The 23780-nt window shown below is 44.3% G+C and overlaps 1 protein-coding gene across 2 annotated transcripts in view; it reads right to left on the bottom strand.

Annotated features, from left to right (window-relative positions):
- Positions 1-23780, bottom strand: part of LPP (LIM domain containing preferred translocation partner in lipoma) — a 235860-nt gene that overhangs the window by 151799 nt on the left and 60281 nt on the right. For both annotated transcript variants that reach the window (XM_066602170.1, XM_066602162.1), the window contains one exon: positions 8332-8403. The gene's annotated coding sequence lies outside the window, so the exon portion shown is untranslated. The remainder of the gene's footprint in view (positions 1-8331; positions 8404-23780) is intronic.

Genomic DNA, 23780 nt, shown 5'->3' on the forward strand with positions numbered 1-23780 from the left:
GCGTTGAAACACTCAAAAAAGGCACCAAGACCCCTTTTGGAGGCTTTTAGCCTATGGTCAGATCTGTGTTTGAGGCTCCGTTCAGAGCTTCCGCTGTAGATATGAAGTCCCAGCCGCGACAGTGCAGCATGGTGTGCTACTTCACCACACATCAGAAGTGGGATGAGCCCCGTAACAGTCCAAGGGCGTCCAGATCCGCATAAACTGATAGAGCTTCCATTTTATCTGTTCAACTACGAATTCTAACACCGTTTCATAATCTAACTGCTCAGTATAAATCCCCCTTCTATGTTGATGTAGGAACCTTCTTTCGCAGATGTAGAAGACGCCTCCTTGTTATAGATAGTATTGTGTAGAACTAGATCCCAGGAGAGATCTTTGTAATGTCCTTTGATAGTAATAAATGATGTCACCCCTTAGTTTTTATTTCTATACTAAATCTCTCTGGGTATTGTAGTCCACCCATCCCGTTTATTACTTTAGCTGCCCGCCTTTGTACCTGCTCAAGCTCTGATTTGTCCTTCCTAAGTACCGCTGCCCAAAACTGTCCACAATATTCCATGTGTGGTCTGACCAGTGACGTGTAAAGAGGAAGAACAATGTTCTCATGATATGCCCCTATATCTCTTCTGATGCACCCAATGATCCCATTTGCCTTGGCAGCAGCTGCCTGACACTGGTTGTTCCAGTTAAGCTTACAGGTAACTAAAATCCCCAAGTCCTTTTCCATGTCAGTGTTACCCAGTGGTTTCCCATTTAGTGTGTAATGGTGACATGTATTTCCCCTGCACATGTGTATAACTTTACATTTATCAGTGTTAAACCTCATCTGCCACTTCCCTAAAGCTTATCCAGATCAATTTATAAAACCGTATATTGTCCCTCTTCTGTTAACTAGATTACACAGTTTAGTACTAAATGTGCATTTAACTGTACAATCCCCCTACAAGGTTATTATATTAAAAATAGGGCCTGAGGTTGACCCCTGTGGTACCCCACTAGTAATGTACGTTTAATAACCACCGCCTGTTTCCTCTTCAGCCAGCTACCTATCCACATGTTCGGCGGGACCAAGATTTCTCATTTTATCTACCAACCTTTCTCATAAAATCAAGACATGATATCCAATGACTATCCTTGGTCCAATCAAGAACTTTCCTTCTTATAGCAACCGTTCGAATTGCCAGGACTGATCCCTCATAAACCCATGTTGATATGGAGTGATACATGTTCATTGATATACTCCAGGCAGCATCTCTTAAAGCCCCTAAGAGGGCATTCACATCACGGATTTGCTGCAGATTTTGGGGGGGGATTTTGGTGTGGGTCTGCATCACATTTCACCCCTTCAGTTGAATTCAAATTGAAAAGGGTGAGATATAATGCAGATCCACACCAAAATCCACACCCCATCAGTGACTGAACCTTCAGCTTGGTTAGGAGTCGCCAAATCTGGCAACACATTACCAATTACTTTCCCTTATATTAAATCTTCAAAATGCCAATTCCCTCTAGTCACTATGAGTCATCCAAATTACCAACTAAGTAGCCAAAGTTTTGAGAGAATGACAGAGATACATAATATTACACAACACCTGTGTTTCCCAACTCCGGACCTCAGGGACCCCCAACAGGTCATGTTTTCAGGATATCCTACTGAGGAAGTCCTGAAAACATTACCTGTTGGGGTCCCTGAGGACTGGAGTTGGGAGACCCTGCACTACACAATATTAACACAGGAGCCATGAAGGTGATCCACATTGTATGTACACATGCTGCTTTTCTACATGAACACCTTTCCAATAGTACTTTTCAGGAGGAAACATGAGTATTGCATTTTAAGAATGCTCCATCAGCATCACATGATCGGACCTTCCAGTGAAGTTTAGGATTGTCTTGTCTCTTCACTATTAAAGAATTCTTGTAACCATACATTTTGCAGATTGCAGAGACAGGTTCTGCTAACAAAGTCCAAGAATGATTGCACAAGAGTTCAGACCTAAGCAACCGCAAAACACTTGTGCAACACCGGCATGCCTCACAGATTTTCATGTCATTTATTTATTTTTTCAATTTATTGCTGTTTTTGAAAGCTATCCCGATTTCTGAATTTCTAATGCTAATTATGGAAAAGGCAACAGCTTCAGCATATGCTCCGAACGCTTCCCCAACGAGTTGATTCACTTTGAAGTGCGCTCATCTTGAGCGTGTTTAGTTCTAAAATAAGTTTGTTTTTTCAAGACGTTACATCTCATGAACCTTGTTGAATGTGTGAAGAACTGCGAAAAGTAGACCGCATATTTTCCAAGGAAAAGGCGGCAGGGCTAACAAGTATAAAAAAAAATTAAATATATACATACAAGACAAAAAGTAAAAATGAAATAAAAAAAAAAGCTCTCAACCTTAAGGCCTCATGTCCACGGGAGCCTGCTTTAAAATCAGACCCTGCCCCGGTGACCAAGGACACTGTGGGATACCGGGGTCTTCTGCAGGTCTTCTCTTTTCTTCACTGCAGATGTGTGCGGAAGCGCCCGCCGGCACACGACCGCACATGCGCAGTGTAGTGGTTTTTTTTTTTTAAACTCCTGCTTTTCTGTGGAATCCACGGCCTGTCCACAATCAAATTGCAGATGGGCCACGGTTTCCACTGACTTCAACGGAAGGCATCCGCAGAGAAATGGAGCGATCTGCAATATATTTTTTTTCTGGGCCAAAAGGTCTGCAAGTCAAATCCGCATGCCTTATTTCCCTTGCAGACAACCATGTATCCCTATGGGCAGCTTAGTTTGCGGATCTTCTGCTCGGGTAACCTGCGTGGATTCTACAAATCAGGTCCGCCCGTGGACAGTGGTCTCATACCTCTCCGCCATTTATAAGAGACAAAGAATGGTAGAGTGCGGGAGAGGGGTGATGCTCATAACTATGCAGCCAGGCCTACACACCGTACTGAAGACATTGGACCTCCAATTTAGAAACACCATTGCTTAGACTTCATTAAGTGGCATCCAGACATTGCAGGTATGTTGAAAAAGGTATTTAATTGGTGTTGGGTATATATATTGTAGGAACCAGTCACTGTATAAGAAATAGGAGACAGCACATGTTCAAAGTCTGTACCTCCATTAGTTTACGTGGCAACAAGAGGAAGATCCAGTCCCTTCATGAGGCAGCAATGGAAATAAAGAAAAGGCCACAGCACCCAAGGAATTACTCAAATGGCAGAATATCAGTGATGCACAATGATTAACCCAATAATCACAGTGTCAAAAGGTACATAACCAATGCGGAGTGTCACTATGTATTGCATATAGAGACGTCTGTCAGTTCTATTCTGTGTCATTGTGCCGTAAAAGGGATACTTTTGGTAATTGAATCCAATACTATATCTTTACCTAAGGAAACGCTGCATGAGAAACCTATATGGACGGTTTCTAACTTTCTTCCAAAGTCTTTAAGAAGTGCACATTACTGGATTAGGTCGTTAAAAGCAACCTATAGAGCGCCAATATAAAAGGCAGGACAACTATAGACGCCTAGTAATTATTTCCCTAATAAATACAAGATTTCATTTTTGGGAAACTAAGGAAGGAAGGCTTTAGGGACATAAAAGTAGTTAGCGGTGTCCAATTTTATTTGGAAGCCACGCCATTCACAGTCATTAGCAAAACCAAACGCTGAATAACGAAATACATCCCAAAGATCATGGTAAAAGGGTGGAGTACGCCGCTTCAAATAAACCTTCTAAATAAGCCCTCTTAAAATGCCTGCTAAGCATCTTGTGATTGTTTGACCATGTTTTCGGTTCCACTGTGGCTTGTGTACAAAGGCAGAACCAGAATGATGAACTGTGAAGGAACAGAGTGGCCTTTACAAGAGGAGACAGAAAACTGGTGGGCAAAATAGAACTCTGAAAACATCAATTTGTAGAGCTAAATATGGCAAAATCCACAGTCAGCTGCGGATCCGTGCCAAAGGGACACCGAAATTGTCCAATTGTTTATTTTTTCACATTTTGCATTTGACAAACACATACTTGTGCAAAGAGCCAGATATGAGGTTCTTCTGCTGCCAAATGCAGGCCGGGCCAGAAAAGATTGCCAAACTATTTTATAACCCGGATTACCATCTAGCCTTATTTTTCACAGCGCTCTTGTGCTAAACTGGAAAATATATGCGGGAAGAGAGAGAAAACAGACATTTTATTAGAGCATCTTCAGTGACAGGAGCTACACACCCTTCCCAAATAGGAGAGGAGAAGAAAAAAAAAAGAATTAAGTCATAAAATGTGGTCAAACTGCAAACTTCAGTCCTGAACACATTTCAGTTTCAAGTAACATTATGTAACATTATTACCATTTATGACTTCTGGAGTGAGCAGGCCTCCGACTGAAGCAGTTCACACAGAAGGCTTTTCACAAGGTGGAACAGGAGGGCACAGAAGTGGGAATTTATCTCCCTATGATTCAGGTCATATAGGATGTAGCAGGGAACAAAGGTCACATCGAATGGCTCCACTTCAGGGCTACAGCGAGGGAGGAGAGAGAGATTTGGGCAATATTGGTGCTTGTATATATATTATTGGATCTAAAATAGGTGATCCACCAGTAGAACTCAGATTGGAGACTGGTAGAGCATCCCGGCTTCACAAGAAGTGAAAAGCCTTCACAGGTTGAGGCTTTAACCCTTTCCAATCCACTGTCTGACGTCTGAAAACATTCTGATTGAAGGCTGTACAACTCTGATGTCGGAAGACGTCCAGCAGGGTATTCTTACTGTATATAGTACTGTCCGCTCTGTCGTCTGGGGCCTCTCCAGCATGTCCTATAATGCACTACTGGCTCTAGCTAGCAGATGGCGCCATTGTATAATGAGAGAAAGAAAAAGCCCCTTGGAAACCCTGAATCCAAAATTGGATTGCAAAGGGTTAATGTGCTGCTCATTACCTTTTTGTAGCAAAATGCTCAGTGGCAAATCAACACAGGAAGCGATGAATCTCTCCAGTGCCGTTATCTGGTTAGCACCCCTATGTCCTCATGGTTAATGTAGACTAGAAGCAGCATGGTCATTCATAAAAAGGGATATCTGTGAAGCAAGTGGACTCAGTAACTTGTGTCTGGTATCATTCATTATGTTGGCACAGTGTCATTCGAAAAAGAGCCATGCAAAAAATAAATTCAGCAGAATCCTTAGGATTCAACATGTGCCTACACTGGGTCCCTCTGATAGATCACCTAACTAGGCTCCCCAAATAGGAGATCTCATTCTGAAAAGTTTGGCAATGGCTGATCTTCCAATATTTTGCAAATGGAGGCACAGAGCATTATAACCTCGCAACAAACACAAATTGCATTTAAGGGGTTCTATCATTAGAAAAACAAATTCTATACTCCCCTATTCCTCCCCCGTCAGTCTTCTTACCGCATCTTCTCCTGGCTCCTCCTGTTCCCCGGGTCACCTCATCTCCACTCCAGCCGGACGGATCCTCTTCTTCCTGTTATGTAACGTACATTGCCGGCATTCTGCTCCCTGCAGGTCACTAGTGATGTAGCGTTCCTTGCCTAGCAGGGGATGCCAAATCCTTAGCAACCAGCTTTAGTGCACAATGACGGGCTACTGCCTCAACTGTGCATGTGCCGTGTCTCACCACAAGTATTCATATACTACATGAACAGTAGCTGCGAGACCCCTGCACGCTAAAGCTGCCTGCCGAAGATAGCCTCGCAGGAAGTGAACTGTAGCAAATGGAAGAGGAACAACATAACAGGAAGAGGATCCGGCCAGCTCACGATTAGGTGCCCCTGGGGACTGGACGAGCCAGGAGAAGATCGGTGGGAAGGTGCTGAGGTAAGAAGACTGAAGGGGGAGGAATAGGCAAGTATAGAATTTTTTTTTTTTGTACTAAGAGACCCCTTTAAGGAGTTAAAAAGATCTACAGTTAGAATTTCTACTGCACAAGTCAGGACTACGTGTAAATAAAACTTAAAAGGAGTTGTCCAGGTGTAAAGTATTTATGGCCTTTCCTTAAGACAGGTCATCAATAGTAAAACTCAGCAGGGACGAGCCTCCGAGGACCGCAGCCACTCAATTGTTCTCAGGGCCAGTGCACTCTTGCATCAAGCTGATTTTTGCAGGAAGCAGACAGCTCAATTCCCATTCAATGTAAACTTGGCCTGCAATACGAAGCCAAGCCAGAGCAGCAAGAATGGAGCCGCCTGCTTCCTGCTGAAATCATCTCGATGCACAAGCACGCTAGCCCAACAAACAGCTGATTGGCGAGGGTCCAGCATGATGGACACCCACTGATCTACTATTGATGACCTGTATTAGGATGGGTCATCAATACTTTACACCTGGACACCGTTTTTATCCATAATGAGGGAAAATGAAATTTTCCTCACATCTGTATTTTCCCTTTTTCTGCCAGGAAGACACTCTAAAAGTAGAGTTTCTCAAACTCCAGTTCTCATGACCCCCCAATAAGTGACAATCTGAGGATATCCTATAGAGAGAACACCTCTAGTAATGTCCAAGACAATGAAAAAGATTACATCACCTGTGCAATACTATGGAAATTCTGGAAACCTGGCTTGTTGGAGGAGGTTGTGAGGACTGGAGTTTGTCAAACAATGCTCTAAATTTTAGATACTACAGAGTTTCTCAGAAAATAAGACCTAATCCTAAAATAAGCCCTGCCCTAGTTTTCGATGGGGCTTTAAATACAAGTCTTGCCCTGAAAAAAGCCCTAGATACACTACATAAAAAAAAGCAATACATTACCTAGCAGGCGCCTTCCGGGTTCCTCCGCTGGCCTCCGACGTTTTGGCAGGCTTGCGTGTGGGTCTCAGCCGCCGACAGAGAATTGCTTGCTAGTAACAGGGTTCACAAATCCCGCCTCCAGCAAGCGATGGCTCTGATTGGTTCTTGAGTGTCGTTGCTGAGCCAATCAATGCAGCGCTTAATGAACCAATGCGATGGCTATGATTGGTTCTTCGAGCGCTGCATTAATTGGTCCTCGAGCGCCGCGGCTCAGCTTATCAGAACCAGCACTTCCTGGAGGCAGGGTTTACGAACCCTATTACTTGGAAGCGATCTTCTGTCGGCGGCTGAGAACTGCAAGCAAGCCTGCCAGAACTCCGGAGACCAGCGAGGGGGACCCAGACGGCACCTGCTAGGTAAGTATAATAAGACCTCTCCCGAAAAGAAGACCCTATTATAAAGTATTATAAAAGAGTCTTATTTTCGGGAAACAGTACCTTAAATCCCTTCTCCACCCTCAAAAAGGGACAAAATGAATAGCTATCAGGAGGGGGCAATGAGGCTGCAACAGCTCTCTGTGAGAAGGGTGGTGAAGCAAACATGGCACAACATATTTTTGGTCAAGCACAGCTTTAGCATAGAACCATTGAGAGCATGTCCCCTCAGCAGATATGAGAGCAACTATGAAGAAAAGAAAGCAAGGAGCTACCCAAAGTCATCAGTCCTGAACTGTAACGCAACTTCATATTTTATTGGTAAATCTGAGCGACAGACAGCAAATAAAAGTGTACCGACCACCCGCAACCGCATCATAACAGTGGTGTTCCATCTAGTCAATGCAAGCGCCAAATTGCTTTTTAGAATATAATCTAGTTTTTGTCCAGCATTGTAATTGTAGTGACAGAAACGATCTGTAGGCAGTAGCTCTGGTAACTACATGTCCTATGAAGCCTTGCCTAGGTAGAAAAAACAGGTCGGTATGCCCAAACTCTGCAGAAGCAAGAGTTATGGAGATCATTCCAAATTCTCTGCAAGATGTTAGAGACCCATGATTGTACGTGCAAGGTGCACAGATGGCTGGTTGGCAATAGTCTTACATCCTATCTATAGGACAGGGAAATCAAATCTGAACTACACCCACTGACAACAGCAGAATATACAGAACTGCGGTTGTCACCAAGTGTATTCCAGCACTGCTACCTGACAATTTATCCTCTGGAAGCCTACAGTACGGTGAAGCAGCAGTATCACACAGGAGCAGAGGTGAGAATTCACACAGGAGATGGGGCTTTTCATTGAAGTTTCCCTTTAAAATGTCTAAATCAAGTTGTCTTAGAACTTGGAGAAAAAAAAAATATTTGATAAGGTCCATTTTTGGAGAAAGAAAAGCAAACCTATTTGAGGGCATGATCATGCAAGTAATGGGTAAGGACGCTACAAACCAAATATTGGGGCCTCAATGGTCTATAGAGGATTTAATTTGCCATTACATTTTTAAAAGCAGCAGACAGAAGACTACTGCTGAAAAAAAACAAAAAAACAAAAAAAAAAAAGTAAGAAAATAATCTTCCTTACCTCCGAGGAGGAACGCTCTTCCTGATCTCCCTAACAGACGGCCGTGTTCCGCTTGGTGAAATAATGCAAAGTCTGTGAGAAGAAAAAAAAAAATGTGTCTGTAACAAACTGCACACAGGATTAACACAGCTTAACCAATGTTACATTTAGTATGACCAGCGTACCCAGCTAAACCAGACTGCAGGGGAGGACGGACACCGCAAACCCTCTCCACAACACATCACTTCTTGGGACAGACGGTCACTTCCACCATATATCAAATAATTCTCTATGATCATCAACTCCTACAAGTCCACTTTTAAATGCCATTTTGGTTGGTCGCATCAAAGAGGATTCACGATACAATGTATTTGGACAGTCAAGAGCCTTTCTATCAACTCAGCATATTCTTCTATGTTCTTATCCATTTAATACCATACATTAGGATAAGGAAATGGAAAATACAAAGCTGCTATTGTATGTACAAGTTCTTCACGTGAAGCACATGTACAGGATAATGTGTATATCAGTCAAAAGAAACCAGTTAATTGATGTGTTTTAGTATTTTAGGTGGCCAAAAGGACAAGTTGGAACAAGACAAGAAGGGATGAGCAACATCTTTCCTTAGGGAGAGCACTAAGGTGAGTGAGGAGACTTAAAAGGCCATGCATGCTCCTCTGGGAAATATATGCAAATAAGGAAGATGGAACAATACCTCTGCAGCGCCACCTATTGGATGGCAGCATTCCTGCAAACCAATGCTTGACCCTTTATACAGGAATGTAGAGCAGTGACTGGCATTGAGAACTAAGCCAGAATCCATATACAGACAGCTGTTTCAGGGTGTTTGCCCCTCATCAGTGTCCAGTAGGGTCCTGACTCGGCTAGTGAGAGCCCTGTGATGATGGTAGGGAGTGGGTAACATCTCTCCTCAGGGATGGCACCCAGCCGTCTGTAGGGATTCTGGCATGGTTTTCAATATTTCCAAAACAGCCTCTCCATATGTTTAGCAATATTAGTGGGGAACTCTAGTACAGATGGCCACTTTTTCAGTTTAACATTGTGTAATTTTTGACACTTCTATCTCCCCACATGCAGCATCAAATAGAGGGTCATATTCTCAAGCTTACAAGACACTTGTTATACAAAAAACATGTGCACAAAGTATCACAAAAGGTACAAACAAATGACACAGCAATTAAATGTCAAGACAGTAAAACGGAAGAGCCTTCATAAAAGGAAAGAAAACGCGAATCGCACATAAAATCTACTTATATTTAAAAAGAAACAAACAAAACATCCATCTAAGACGCCAATATTCAGAAAACAAGTGCTGCTCTGATAGGATTTTGATCTTCAATAAAAAAAATTCAATTATAGCTGCAGATCTATGTTTGAGTACAAGAGCAATTGAACTCCATGTACTTGTTACATTTCTAAATATAAGCCGGTTGGCATGACAACAAAGATTGATGGATCTCTTTAAAGTACTGTATATTTAATTGTCAGCATTTCGTAAGGAGTCACAGAAATGCTGTGTGAAAGGTCCAGTCGTCATGGATACTGGAGGCTATTTAAAAAAAAAAAAAAAAATACAAAAAAGTACAAAACAAAAAGGGAACACAAATACGCAAATAATGGTGCAGTTTGGGAAAGAAAATTGCTAGCTTAAAAATAACCATCTGCATCCCAGGCTGGAGTCTGGGCAAGGGGAGGAGAAAAATCTGAAAAACATCACAATAGTAATATAGATGTGCTGTACGTCGTGTCATGTGTGCTGTAGATGACTGAAGGGCCATCATCTGGGAGCCATGTGTGACCGCCAACTATTGTGTGGCCATGGCCTACTGGAAGAATAAAAGTCAACTGTGTACAGATACGTTAGAGAATGAAAAAAGACTAAAAAAAAAAAAAAAGATTAAAAATCTTAACTAGCTCTTATGGGCATGGGTCCTAGTCAGTGTAGGACATACTTTTATTTGTCTGTATCAGGCTGTAAAGAGCTCTGGCAGGTTTAGGCGTTTCCTAATGTCTCATGGCCATATGCATTTTGCACATTACAGCCCAGAAATCGCCATACCTACAGCCATACAGAGAGCCAGCAGAGACCGCGCATGGCACTGTACATGCCCGCGAATCACACAACACTAACATGCGCAGTGTGATTTTTTTATTTTTATTTTTTATTCCCCGCTCTGAACAGAACTGCTGCCCATATGTAATGTATTGCATATTGACAGCGTATCATACACAGCCCATACAAGTCTCGCGTAGGATACGCAGAGAAACGGAGCATGCTGCAATTTATCTTTCTTGCGTATTGATACAGTGTCTACGCCATGTGCAGGGAAGAGTGAAAGTCCATTGACTTTCACTGCAACAAATCGCCACATGTCATGCGTGTGCGATACGTGGTAAAACCACGGTCGTGGACATGAGCCCTGAGAGGCTTTCATTTGGACTCCCTTATCCTTATGAGTTTTGGAAAATGCATTTAGTCTCTGGCTAGGAGGCACCAAAAAATGCTCTCCTGCTGTCTTGTTCACAAAGGAGACCCAGGCAGAGAAGACTTCACCTGTATGTTGGAAGCTAGTGAGCACAGAGAGCAGCAAGAACTGGAAGGACCTCCCTCAAACCCACTGCGGACTGCATTGAGGTGGGCGCCAAGCAATCTTCCCATTCCACACGTAGAATGCGAGGATTACTTAGCACACGTGTCAATGCACTGCACGGCCGGTTTGAGCGCTGACAACTGGGAAATGACAGGAAAGCAAGTATAAAAACTTACATCCCCAGACTCCACTATTTAGAGGCCATAAGCTTAAAGGGGTTGTCCCGCGCCGAAACGGGTTTTTTTTTTTTTTAAACCCCCCCCCCCGTTCGGCGCGAGACAACCCCGATGCAGGGGTTAAAAAAACCACCCGCACAGCGCTTACCTGAATCCCGGCGGTCCGGCGTCTTCATACTCACCTGCTGAAGATGGCCGCCGGGATCCTCTGTCTTCATGGACCGCAGGGCTTCTGTGCGGTCCATTGCCGATTCCAGCCTCCTGATTGGCTGGAATCGGCACGTGACGGGGCGGAGCTACACGGAGCCGGCATCCTGCACGAGCGATCCCATTCATAAAAGAAGAAGACCCGGACTGCGCAAGCGCGGCTAATTTGGCCATCGGAGGGCGAAAATTAGTCGGCACCATGGAGACGAGGACGCCAGCAACGGAGCAGGTAAGTATAAAACTTTTGATAACTTCTGTATGGCTCATAATTAATGCACAATGTACATTACAAAGTGCATTATTATGGCCATACAGAAGTGTATAGACCCACTTGCTGCCTCGGGACAACCCCTTTAACTTATAGGGCTGGGAGTAGCTGACAGGGACTCAAACATCTCATTCACATGGGCATGGAGAAGGCTTCCAACTATAGGATGCAGATGAGTGGCGTAACCAGCATTGCCCGCCTGCTCCGAGGTGCCAGCACTCTATAGGGCACACCTCAGACTATACTTCCCTAATATTACCGCTGCAGGAAGAGTCAAGGTGACCTAGTTTGCAGCGGCTACCACCGAGATGACAGTGGTGGCTAAAGTGCTACAGCCATGCTATTTAGGAGGTTATGCTATTCTCTTTTTAAACCCCTTTATCGTTGCTTGTGAAAGTAGCCCCTGTACTGACACCAAACACTTTGCTAGCGCTGCTTAACCCTACTAGGGAACAGAGCAGTATCAAGAGGATGACCGCTCAACACTTCTACACATCTGAAAGAGGGCACCGATTCTAACATTTAAAGAAGTCGAAAACTGCTGAATATTTCATCATATATAGAGATAACTACTCTTTCGCTACAGAGCTCCAAGTCAACCACTTAACCCCAGGCAAAACCATAGTGTACAGTAGTTGTAGCATCCACAGTCCCAGTAGAATCAATTGCATAAGTGGGGAACAGTTACAGATTTTGGATTGGGACCCAGGAACTTCAAGGGCCACTCCAACCTAGGCCGTCTGCACACGGGCAGATTTTTGCTGTGGAAACCGGTGTTGACATCCACCTCCGGGTTCTGCAGCAATAACCCTCCATAGCACATATGGAAAAATGATTCTTCATGCACACGAGCGGAGACCAATTGCGATTAAAAAAAAAAAGAAAAAAAAAAAAAATCGCAGCTTGCTCAATTTTCCTGCGTTTCCCGCACAGACTTCCGTGGAAGCAGTTTGACCTGCCCGCTGTTCGCTATTGACATTGCGGACGGGCCACGGATTTCACAAGGTTAAAAAAAAAAAAAAAAACCACGACAACACTGTATTGCGCATGTCCGATGGCGAGCCGTGCAAACCATCCACAGTACAGAGATGTTGGAAGAAAACAGGTCCGCATGGACCCTGGCGAAGACAGGTACGCAGGGTCACCCGCCACAGTCAGAGCCTGAATCCGTGCGGGATTCTGCAGCCAGAATCTGGACGTGCAATGTGAGCCGGGAGAAAACACATGCTGGCAATGTACGCTAGCCTGTAGCGTCGGAGACCTTTTTTGTCTGAATGGAAGGCACATTTCAGGTTTATGTAATAGAGTATGCGGATTTTAAAAAATCAAGATGAAAAAAATTCACCTCCTATTGATATAATGGAAGAAACAAGGTGCCCATGAGCGCTTTTTCATTCATTGCCACAAAGAGGAGTGTAAGTATCTTGATGAAAAACCCTGAAGTTAACCATACTCCTATGCAACTGCACACAATTTACTCATGGAGAATCCATGGCACACCAGAGTAGGGTCCTGACACAGGAGCGATGATCGATCAGTGAATGGAGGCGGAGCGGGCTAGAGATCGCTTACAAACACCCATTTCCATACACAGTCAACAGGCAGTAGATTATCAATAAGCGACTGCCTGTTCACACGGGCCGATCGTCAGTTTTATGCCGTTATGAGTTTGCCTATTGTTCGGCATAAAACTCACAATCGGCCTGTGTGAACATGCGGATGATCTTTAAATTGTATTTTTTTGACTTGCGGGAGATTGCGGATTGCAGCTTTCTCATGCATGGATATACTGTGGATCATCCGCGTGTGAATAAAAACGCAATCTCACCTCCCAGCCTTTTCCCCACCTTCCTAATGGAATTTAGCCTTCAAAATCCACAGTGATCTGCAAATGTATTTGTGGATGCACTGTGGATCTCCCGCACCCATGGATATGAACAGGGCCTATCTGCGCGCGATCGGCGTTAAAATGGAGCATGCTGCGTTTCTTTCCCACCCGCACGTGAAATACTCAAATCGTAATGAATCACACCTGCGGCTGTTAAATTAACTGCGGATGGTCAATGATTCCCTATAGGAAAGTTGATCTGCAGATTTCATACACAGATTTGCTCAATGAATTATGCCCATGGACACAAAGCCTTCGTGATTACTTCCTGCACACTTGCAGCACTTAGTAGCTGGGCACAGCGATTTTTCCTCCATATTGTTTACAATGGGGTCAGTGCTAAAATGACCTAATGCAGCATAAACTAGTGATTTGGGGATGTGGTCCTTCTGTAGACTATTACATGGGATAGCTCATGATCACATAAATATTAGTGGATTTTTTTGCATAACACGTGACCTTCCACAATGCACTGGTCTGTGGTAATGAAGACTTAGGAGAACCGACACGTCCTCTGGCAGGTCTATTTTAATAAATAGGATTAGATTTTTCATAAAATGACAATTATGAAGTTTTTGTTTTTTTCTATAACTATATAGTATAAACTTATGAATAAAGTGACAAATGGTTGTTACCAGTTGGGGGCATCTCCACGGTCACTGTCCTAGCATGCGGACAGGAGGACACATTGCTCTGTCAAGGAGACCACCCAATTGTTAATTTACTCAAACAGAAGAACGGCGCATGACCGAGCTTCAAGAAAAGATGCTCCATATTTTATGAAAACCAGTCAGGAATTGTGACATTGAATTTAATATTTCACACAATTAAAGCAGTACAGGCTAAATAAAGCAAGTTATAGGGAAAGATACTCTTTCATGTCAATTACTATAAAATTCCTTTGCATCAACATCAATGAGAGCCGATAGTAACCGGGTTATCATATATTTTGGGATGCTCACAAGTCTATAAACTTCACTTGTACGGGTAGAGAACCGAAGAACAAAACACCAATAGGTGGCATAAGCGATCGCATTGGGATCCCGAGTTCAAATCTGATCAGGGCAACACATAGCTGAAGTTTGTATGTTCTCTTCATGTTCGTTTCTTCTGGACAGTCCAGTTTCCTCCCACACCCCAAGAACATACTCATTAGTGAATATAGACAGCGAGTCCCCATTGGAACAGGGCCGGAAAGGAGTTATGACAATCTATGCCCAACGCTGCAGAATACACACATTGTTAGAAAGTTTCATTCGATTCCAACAGCTCCTTTTAGGGGGTTAGAGTTAACTTTTTTTTTCATGTGCAATTAATATTATAAATCACTTCTATCAATGTTACAGAGTAATAGGATAATTTATTGCAGAAAACTGAACACTTCATGGGAGGAACTGGTACCCTGTTGTACCGCCTCAAGCTTGGATACAAGATGTGATATGGGTGGGCATAGAGGCTCTAGTACCCTGATGTACCGCCTCAAGCTTGGATACAAGATGTGATACGGGTGGGCATAGAGGCTCTAGTACCCTGATGTACCGCCTCTATATTGGATACAAGATGTGATACAGGTGGGCATGGAGGCTCTAGTACCCTGATGTACCACCTCTATATTGGATACAAGATGTGATATGGGTGAGCATGAAGGCTCTAGTTCCCTGCTGTACCGCCTCAAGCTTGGATACAAGATGAGATACAGGTGAGCATGGAAGCTCTAGTACCCTGTTGTACCGCCTCAAGCTTGGATACAAGATGTGATACAGGCGGGCATGGAGGCTCTAGTATACTGTTGTACCACCTCTAGCTTGGAGACTGTTAAGAAAATTGTAAAGCAATGTATCAGTTAATTGGTTTTTCTGTTAGATAGTAGACTAGAAAGATATAGCATGATGCTAGTATAAATAGTGAAGGGCTTAAACAAACTTTTTCCACACCAGTGAATGGTACGGATAGAGACAGACAGAAGATAAGACAGTTACCCAGACCCCCCCCCCCCCCCTCCCCACGTGCATTCCGTATTACTGAATTCATAACGGTTTCATTGTAGGTTATAGTTACACCATAAAGGTGTAACATAGGGTACCACTAAAGTGTTTAACATATCATGTATTAATATTAATCTTGGAGGTATGTACTTTTCCTGTGATGTCATTTATGGTATATGAACCACATACACCTTAGAATAAATTAGATATCACTTGGTACTGCAACAAGGCTGGTGTGATTTGAATTTCTCCTGGGCTCAGACTTCCACACGAGATCTGATTGTCTTTTCCTTGGTAAACACATAAATTCTCCTTACAGATAAAACATGTGATACGGTTGGCATGGAGGCTCTAGTATACTGTTAAGTCATCTCTAGCTTGGATACAAGATGTGATCCAGGCGGACATTGAGCTCTAGTACCCTGTTTTACCACCTCTAGCTTGGATACAATGTAGAGAAAGAACTTCAGCAACATAAGTGGTGCTATTCAACAGAGAAGATTTTTATTCCTCCATCACATGTAAACAGGCGACGTTTCGGCCATCTTGGCCTTTCTCAAGCTCAATTACAAATGTTGCATCCCACATATAAATAGTCAAACATACAAAGAAAACAACCAATGAACAAAGCAGACGGAGGCTCTAGTACCCCGTTGTACCACCTCTAGCTTGGATACTTGATGTGATACGAGTGGGCATGGAGGCTCTAATATACTGTTGTACCACCTCTAGCTTGGATGCGAGATGTGATACGAGTGGGTATAAAGGCTCTAGTACCCTGTTGAGCCCCCTCTAGCTTGGATGCAAGATGTGACACCGGTGAGCATGGAGGCTCTAGTACCCTGTTGGGCCACCTCTAGCTTAAATACAAGATGTGATACAGGCGGGCATGCAGGCACATAGGTTCTGTATAGAATTCTGCGATATAATACTCCACATTTGCTAAAACAGAGCCTCTAGATTGTACACACTCATAGGCTGTGATGGTCCCATACATTCCATTGGTAATAAATCTGGTGCCCGGGCAGCCACAGAAGTGTGACAATGTTGTGTACAGCTGGGCATTATCCTGCTGAAAAATGCCTCTTAGAAGCCGCCATAAGAGGAACACATGTGGCTGCAGGATGTCCACTACACACAAGTAGCTTTTGAGAGCTTTTTATAGGCCAAGAGTGGAATCTCCTTTAGGGCCTCCGCTAACAAAACCGTTCATCTAATCACATCACAACTCAAATCATTTCCATATCTGTTTGAGACGTAACCGCATGCAGAGTTTTGTAGCAAATGCAACTAGTCTTAAGTGCTTGAGTTTTTTAATTTACAATATATACTCGAGTATTAGCCGACCCAAGTATAAGCCAGGTCAATAAGTTTTACCACAGAAAATTGGTAAAATGTATTGACTTGAGTACAAGCCTAGCTAGACTTGAGTATATACTAGGTTAAATAAAAAATGCTATACTCGCCTCCCAGCCGGCGTCTGTGTCCCCGACGCAATGGTCTCCCCGGCGGTGCGGTAAACGGTTTCCGACTTCTCCCCGCTCTCATCTCCCTGCTCGGTTTATAATTTCCCGCCGTCAGCACTGTGTAAGTAAGCGCTGTGATTGGATTGAGCGCCAGCCAATCACAGCTGGCGCACGATAAACCAATCACAGCCATTCAGTGATTTCATTTGCTGAATGATCAAACGCCGGCTGTGATTGGCTGGCACACGATCCAATCACAGCAATTACCTACACAGCACTGAGGGCGGGGGAATTCAAAGCTGAGCAGGGAGATGACAGCGGGGAGAATTCTCAAGCAGCTTGCCGCACCGCCGGGTAGACCATCATGTCGGGTATACAGTCGCAGGCTAGGAGGCGAGTATTGCGTGTTTTTTTTTTACCTCACTGGAGTATAAGCCGAGGGGGTCTTTTTCAGCATTAAAAAAAAGTTCGGAAAAACTAGACTTATACTCGAGTATATACGGTATTTTCTTTTTACAAAGTATGTATGTGCTATATAAATGAGTAAAACAAAAGATCGACTTAGATTTTTCATGAGGAATCTTAATTGATTTTCTCGGCTCTGTCTTCTGCTTCTGGTTTTGTGAAATTCCACATTCTATTGCAGTTCTGTCCTGGAAATCTGCTATATTATGAGATAAAGGATTAAAAGGCATTTCGGTGTAGTGGCTTTATAAAAGTTTGAAGTGAATAGCTAATTGTTAACGGAGTCTCAAGAAACACTTTGAGATGTTGAGTTACATAATTATTATATAATATGTAAATGTTTTTCCCATGTACTCCGTGAACACAAGCCAAGGCTTGGCTCTGCCGTTTCTCAAAATAACTGTATGAACGAGTCCTCTGCGACTTGCCCTGTTTTACTTACTTGCATAGAATGGTGAACAAGTCAAGAGTGTTAAAAAAAAAAAAAAAGACTTCCTTTTGCACATTTCTCACATGTGCAAAAAAAATTGATTTTTGATCACGAATACAGGCTATACTTTATACCAGTGTTCCCCAGCTCCAGTCCTCAGGGACCGCCAACAGGTCATGTTTTCAGGATTTCCTCAGTATTGCACAGGTGATGTAATTATTGTCGGTGCCTCAGACATTGCCACAGGTGTTCTTACCATAGGATATCCTGAAAACGATCTGTTGGGGGTCCCTGAGGATTGGAGTTGGGGGCCTCTGCTTTATACAACCTAATTTCACGTCGTATTTCACTGACGCACCAACGCTGTGCACCCATCTGCATCATGGTTTCTGTGATAAACAGGAAGAAAAAACGCACTAAATCCAAGATACAACAGAGCACTACAAAACCTAACTTATAATGGGATCCGTATTTAGTAGCGATGCAGTAAAGTACTCCATTGTAGCAGCAATATATTGTTCAACCAACTTTAATATACACACAGAACAGAAGGAGGTTCCTGTGATAACAAATGTCTAAGACAGACATCAAAAGTAAACGAATTAAAACTATTCCAAAAGAAAAAGAAACGTCAACGATATACAGCTGCCGTGTATGGCAAACGATCACTCATCTAGTATTAGACGTCATGGGGTGTAGAAGGGCATGCATAATTTGAAAAGGTGAGCATCCAATCTGAAGGAATACATCCAGTATGAAAGAACTATATAACAAGGATTACTGAAGGCGGAATCCACCAACATGACCACCACTGGCCTCAATGGTAAGTTCATCCCATCTACTCCTCCCACACCCTGGACACGATGTACTTATCATACTGGATGTCCACCTCCACATCTTATGTACCCACTTCTACACCACATGACATCTTATGCTAGATAAGCCTTTTGCCATCACTGCTTTGTACATTTGATATTGGTTTCTTTTGGAACATTGTCAATTGGTTTCTACTTTTTAAGCAGCCCATAGTCACTTTCAAGAATTCAGTATTATTGTATCTTGATGCCACCGGAAGCTAGGGGTTTAACAGAGCTTCCATGGAGTAACGCCCCTGGCAAACCCCTAGCTCCCGATTGGCTGAATAGCTGCAGGTCCAGGAAAGTGGTTGGAGGGCCATGATTTCCCCTCCTGCCTCCTTTCACTGAACCCTCCTCGGACGCTTGACCTTGGTCCCCTGGTTCCTGTCCTGCAGTGAGTAATGTGCGGTGTGGCCTCCCTGCTGCCGACCCAGCTATGTGCTGTAGCACACACGGGAGTGCCGCCTTCTGGCACGTCAGCAGGGAAGGCCCTTGCACCTGCAGCGGGGGACACTGTCTGCTATTGAAATCCATTTAGCTGGAGGCTGCTCTTACTGGACTGGCCAGGATCTGCAGCCCAGCCAGCTCTCCAGCCAATCACGTACAGGGGGCATCACCCCCTGTCAATCTTGGCACCACCAGGACATTGTGGTGGCAATAAGATACAATACCACCCAAGAATTCTTAAGACAAACCATTGTTCATATGACAACAGTTTCTACCGGGTCTCCCATACACATTTGGCCAAATGTTTGTGTTTAGGGAGGTAAGAAACAGCCAGACAGCTCTAGTATTGGCTTGTCTGCCAGGGAACAAACAGATTGGGCAATGAAGTTTACCAACCCTCAACCCTTCTTTCCCCCAACATCTGTCAAGAAAAATCTAAGGAGTCTTCATAAAACAAGAGACTCCTCTTGTTCTGCCGTTACCGACGAGTTCCGTTGACTAAACTCTGTGTATGGAGGGGCTTTACTTTGCTTTTATCTTCTGACGACACTGGACAAAGGCGCAGGAGAGCTGAAACAACGTTCCACTTATCACAGGAACCTCCTCCTATTGGCTATTTAATATATAAAAACCTACATGCTTTTTCTTGCACCACACTTTGACCCCTTTGCATGACCTTTGGTGGATGATTTTGGCGTCATTAGATGTGTGACATCCTTACCACCGCTGTAAAATCCTAAAATTTGAGTTTGATACATGTCAGGCCTAGTCAAGGTTCCTACGTTAAGTCTAGCGGTTGTGCTTTAGCTAACTATGCCACGAGGGCGAGTCAGGGCTCCCTCACACTGGCGAGGACTATATCTGGCCCCGAATCACGGACAGATATCGCTCTCGCAATCCGTGTGGAAACCCATGGATGCCAGGCATTTTCACATGGAGACAGCCTTGCATCCCTACAGGGCTGAAGGAATCCCCCAACACAGCTGTCACAGCCGCAGCAGATTTTTGCGATGTTCTCCCATTGTTTTCAATGGGGCTGGTGCTGCTGCCACCAGTCCCGTTGGAAATACGGTGCCATGCAGGGAAGCATGGCTAATGTGAATGAACCCATTTTATGTTTGCATAGCAAACATTGTGTCGATCTAGTATACAGTAAAATTCTGAAGAAGTTTTTATATGTTTAAATTACTTAGCAAGATTAAATACAGGAAGAGACTTTTTTCAGAAGGCCCCATCTAATACCACATCTACAGCGTAAGACAGCTTAACACCATCTCCAGACAGTATTTAAAGGAGATGTCCCGCGCCGAAACGGGTTTTTTTTTTTTTAAACCCCCCCCCCGTTCGGCGCGAGACAACCCCGATGCAGGGGTTAAAAAAACCACCCGCACAGCGCTTACCTGAATCCCGGCGCTCCGGTGACTTCTCTACTCACCGCTGAAGATGGCCTCTTCCTCCGTGGACCGCAGCTCTTCTGTGCGGTCCACTGCCGATTCCAGCCTCCTGATTGGCTGGAATCGGCACGTGACGGGGCGGAGCTACACGGAGCTACACGGAGCCCCATAGAGAACAGCAGAAGACCCGGACTGCGCAAGCGCGGCTAATTTGGCCATCGGAGGCCAAAAATTAGTCGGCACCATGGAGACCAGGACGCTAGCAACGGAGCAGGTAAGTAAAAAACTTTTTATAACTTCTGTATGGCTCATAATTAATGCACAATGTATATTACAAAGTGCATTATTATGGCCATACAGAAGTGTATAACCCCACTTGCTGCCTCGGGACATCTCCTTTAAGTGTCCCTAACGATTCAATACAATAACAAGCCTTTGTCTCCACAGAACAGTAGAAGACCAGTGATGAAACAGACGGCTCTGAAGCTCCTGTGAACGTTAGCTCATACCGTATTGACCGAACGAATGGGACATTCAACTACCAGTCTGCTGTGCACAGTACTAATCAGCTGGGGGCTTGCTGGAAAGGATCCATGGGCAAAAAGATAGGGCTTGGATGAAAGCACCATTTTAGGGAATGAACTGAAGGGCAGGGAACGGTACTTGTATGCAGCAAGTGCCCAGAATTACATGCTTACACCATTCGTAAAGAATGTTTTCTTTTACTTTTTTTTTCTCTTTTCCTTGAAACAAATAATTTGCTTCCTATCTTTTTTGGAAATTGGGATGAATGAGAGGTAAAGCAGCACAATTCAAAAGGTATTAACCAATGGGCAAACCACATCAGTTCACTAAATCTCGACTAATGTCCATTTGTAGTTTATTAAAATATGCTTGCCAAAGTAGATTTTATTGGGTAGTTTTTGCTTGCCTCTGGTCCCAAAACAAATAGTGGAAATGGTAACTGTAAAGAGGCAGAAATGTAAGCAGCAAGTAAGGGGGAAAAAAGGCTAAGGCCGTCTGCAGACGAGCGGGTCGGATCCGGCGTCGAGAATTCTCGCCGCGGGACCCAACCTGAGCGCTTGCAGAGACGAGCGCGTACTCACCCGCGCCCGGCGGCCCCGGATCTTTCATGTGCCGGCGCATGCGAAGACCGGAGCCGGCGAGTGACGTTTCTGTGCAAGCCTCTGCGAGGCCCGCACAGAAATAGGACATGCCGCGGTTTGTTTGCCGCATGACATTTCGCTCAGCCGTCTGCATAGGAGTGCGTATTGTAATGCACTCCTATGCAGGCTTTGAGCGTCGGAAATCCCGCGGGAAATCCCCCTGCGGGATATCCGCCCGTGTGCAGGTGGCCTAAAGCAATGGAAAATTTATACATTGGTCTCCAAAGAAGTGACCCAAGATTTTTAGACACCCTTCTATAGCATTCGCTCGATCCTGTGCCACAAGGAGGTAATAAAAGTTGGGGTGGTGGCTGTCACTGATTTTATATCATAGAATGGCTGTGGTTGTTTGACCAAGCCCCGGCTCTGATTGGCTGATGAAGCGCTCACCAATCAGAGCACTTGCTTGCTGGAGGCGGGGTATTCAAGGTCCATTACCGCCAAGAGATACTGCCTTCATTGCTGAGGATTGCACGGAAGCCTGAGGGACCTGGAGGCTGCCTGCTAGGTGAGTATTACTTTTTTTTTCCATGTAGCGTAGCTAGGGCTTATTTTTGAGGGAGGACTTCTATTACAACTACACTTACACTCCTCCCATCAACCCCCCTCATCCCCCCCTCTCCCGAAAATCAAGGCCTTAGAAGCATTAGACATTTGTGATTAAGAATGTTAGCATGACAGCGGAGCTTTCTTTCTGTAATATACCACGAATACAAATATGGAGTGGCAAGTACAAGCCACTTAATATTTTGGTAACCCAACTTACCCTGTTTGAGGAGATGAGGAATAAAACTTTCTGTACCGCTGAAATAAAATCTAGTAACATGGTAGCATCAGCTGCACTTTCTAGAAACACAGAGCTGAGCACAGGCTCATTAGGATAGACCTTCATCTCATGCATTACTTATAGGTTACCAGTACACCAGCTTATTAAACTTTAATGGGGAACAAGAGAATTGGTTCCGACCGGACACGTCTACACAGTGGGAAGAGAGGATCGGAGCACTGGAGGTCAGCGGGCACAAGTGAGCAGGTGTACGCCACACTGCCTCTATACATTCATCTAGGGAAAACCAGCTCTAAGTCCTCAAGGACGCAACCCTCCCCCATCTTCATTTCTTCCTGCCCACTTTCAGAAAAAAATCATAACTTACTTATCCATCATCGCAGATGTCGGAGGGCTTGTTTTTTGCGAAACGAGTAGTATTTTTTGGATGGTGCTATTTAATGCACCATATAATGTGCTTAACTATTTTTTTAAAAAGTAGAGTGAAATTGAAAACAAAAAAACCAAAATTCAATTCCACCATCTACAGGGGAAGGCGGGGCTTTCTTTCTACAGCATATAGACTGCATAAAAAGTGAATAACTTTATGCTCATGGGCTAGTACAAACAACAATATACAATATAGTGGGGTTTTTTTTTGCTGTACTATTTAAAAAAAAATCTTTGGGGTGGGGGGGGATGTTCTGACGCCATCACACTTATACGCTCATGTGAATAAGCCCTATCGGCTGGCATTTTCATGGCTAACCGATATACACTACCATCTGGTGCACGGGCTTGGTGTATATGCTGTCGGGCGGGGGGGGAGAGGGTAGACAGCTAGCTCTGCTAAGTTGTCTCCCTCTTCTGTCCCCCTTTGCTGGCTCACCCCCTCTCCCCTGCCCTCCGGCTGTTTGCAATGGGAGTGAGCGGGACAAGGGCAGAGCTTAGCTCCTGCCCTCTCCTTGTCAGTAACCAGCAATGGGAGGGGGCGCAGCTCCGCTTCCTCCCATTGCAAACATCGGCAATAGGCGGAGGGGCGGAGAGGAGAAGAGAAGGAGGACGGAGTTTAGCAGTCAGTCACACTGCTAAACTCCCTCCCACCTCCCTTCTCTGGCCGCTGTCATTGGCTCCCATAGGAGTCAATGGCAGAGGCTGTAGTCCGGCTAGGAAGATAGTTTTTTGCCCGATGTAAAGAGGCCCGGCCAGACGCTTTTACGCCGCAGGAATACGCTTATGTGATCTGATGCATTGGAACCCAATGCATCAGATGGTAGTTTATATCCTCTGGCCGTGAAAATGTGGAATCAGACCCGTTTTTCCAGCACAACCCAAAGATGCTC

Source organism: Eleutherodactylus coqui, chromosome 1 (genome assembly GCF_035609145.1).
Source record: "Eleutherodactylus coqui strain aEleCoq1 chromosome 1, aEleCoq1.hap1, whole genome shotgun sequence".
Taxonomy (NCBI): domain Eukaryota; kingdom Metazoa; phylum Chordata; class Amphibia; order Anura; family Eleutherodactylidae; genus Eleutherodactylus; species Eleutherodactylus coqui.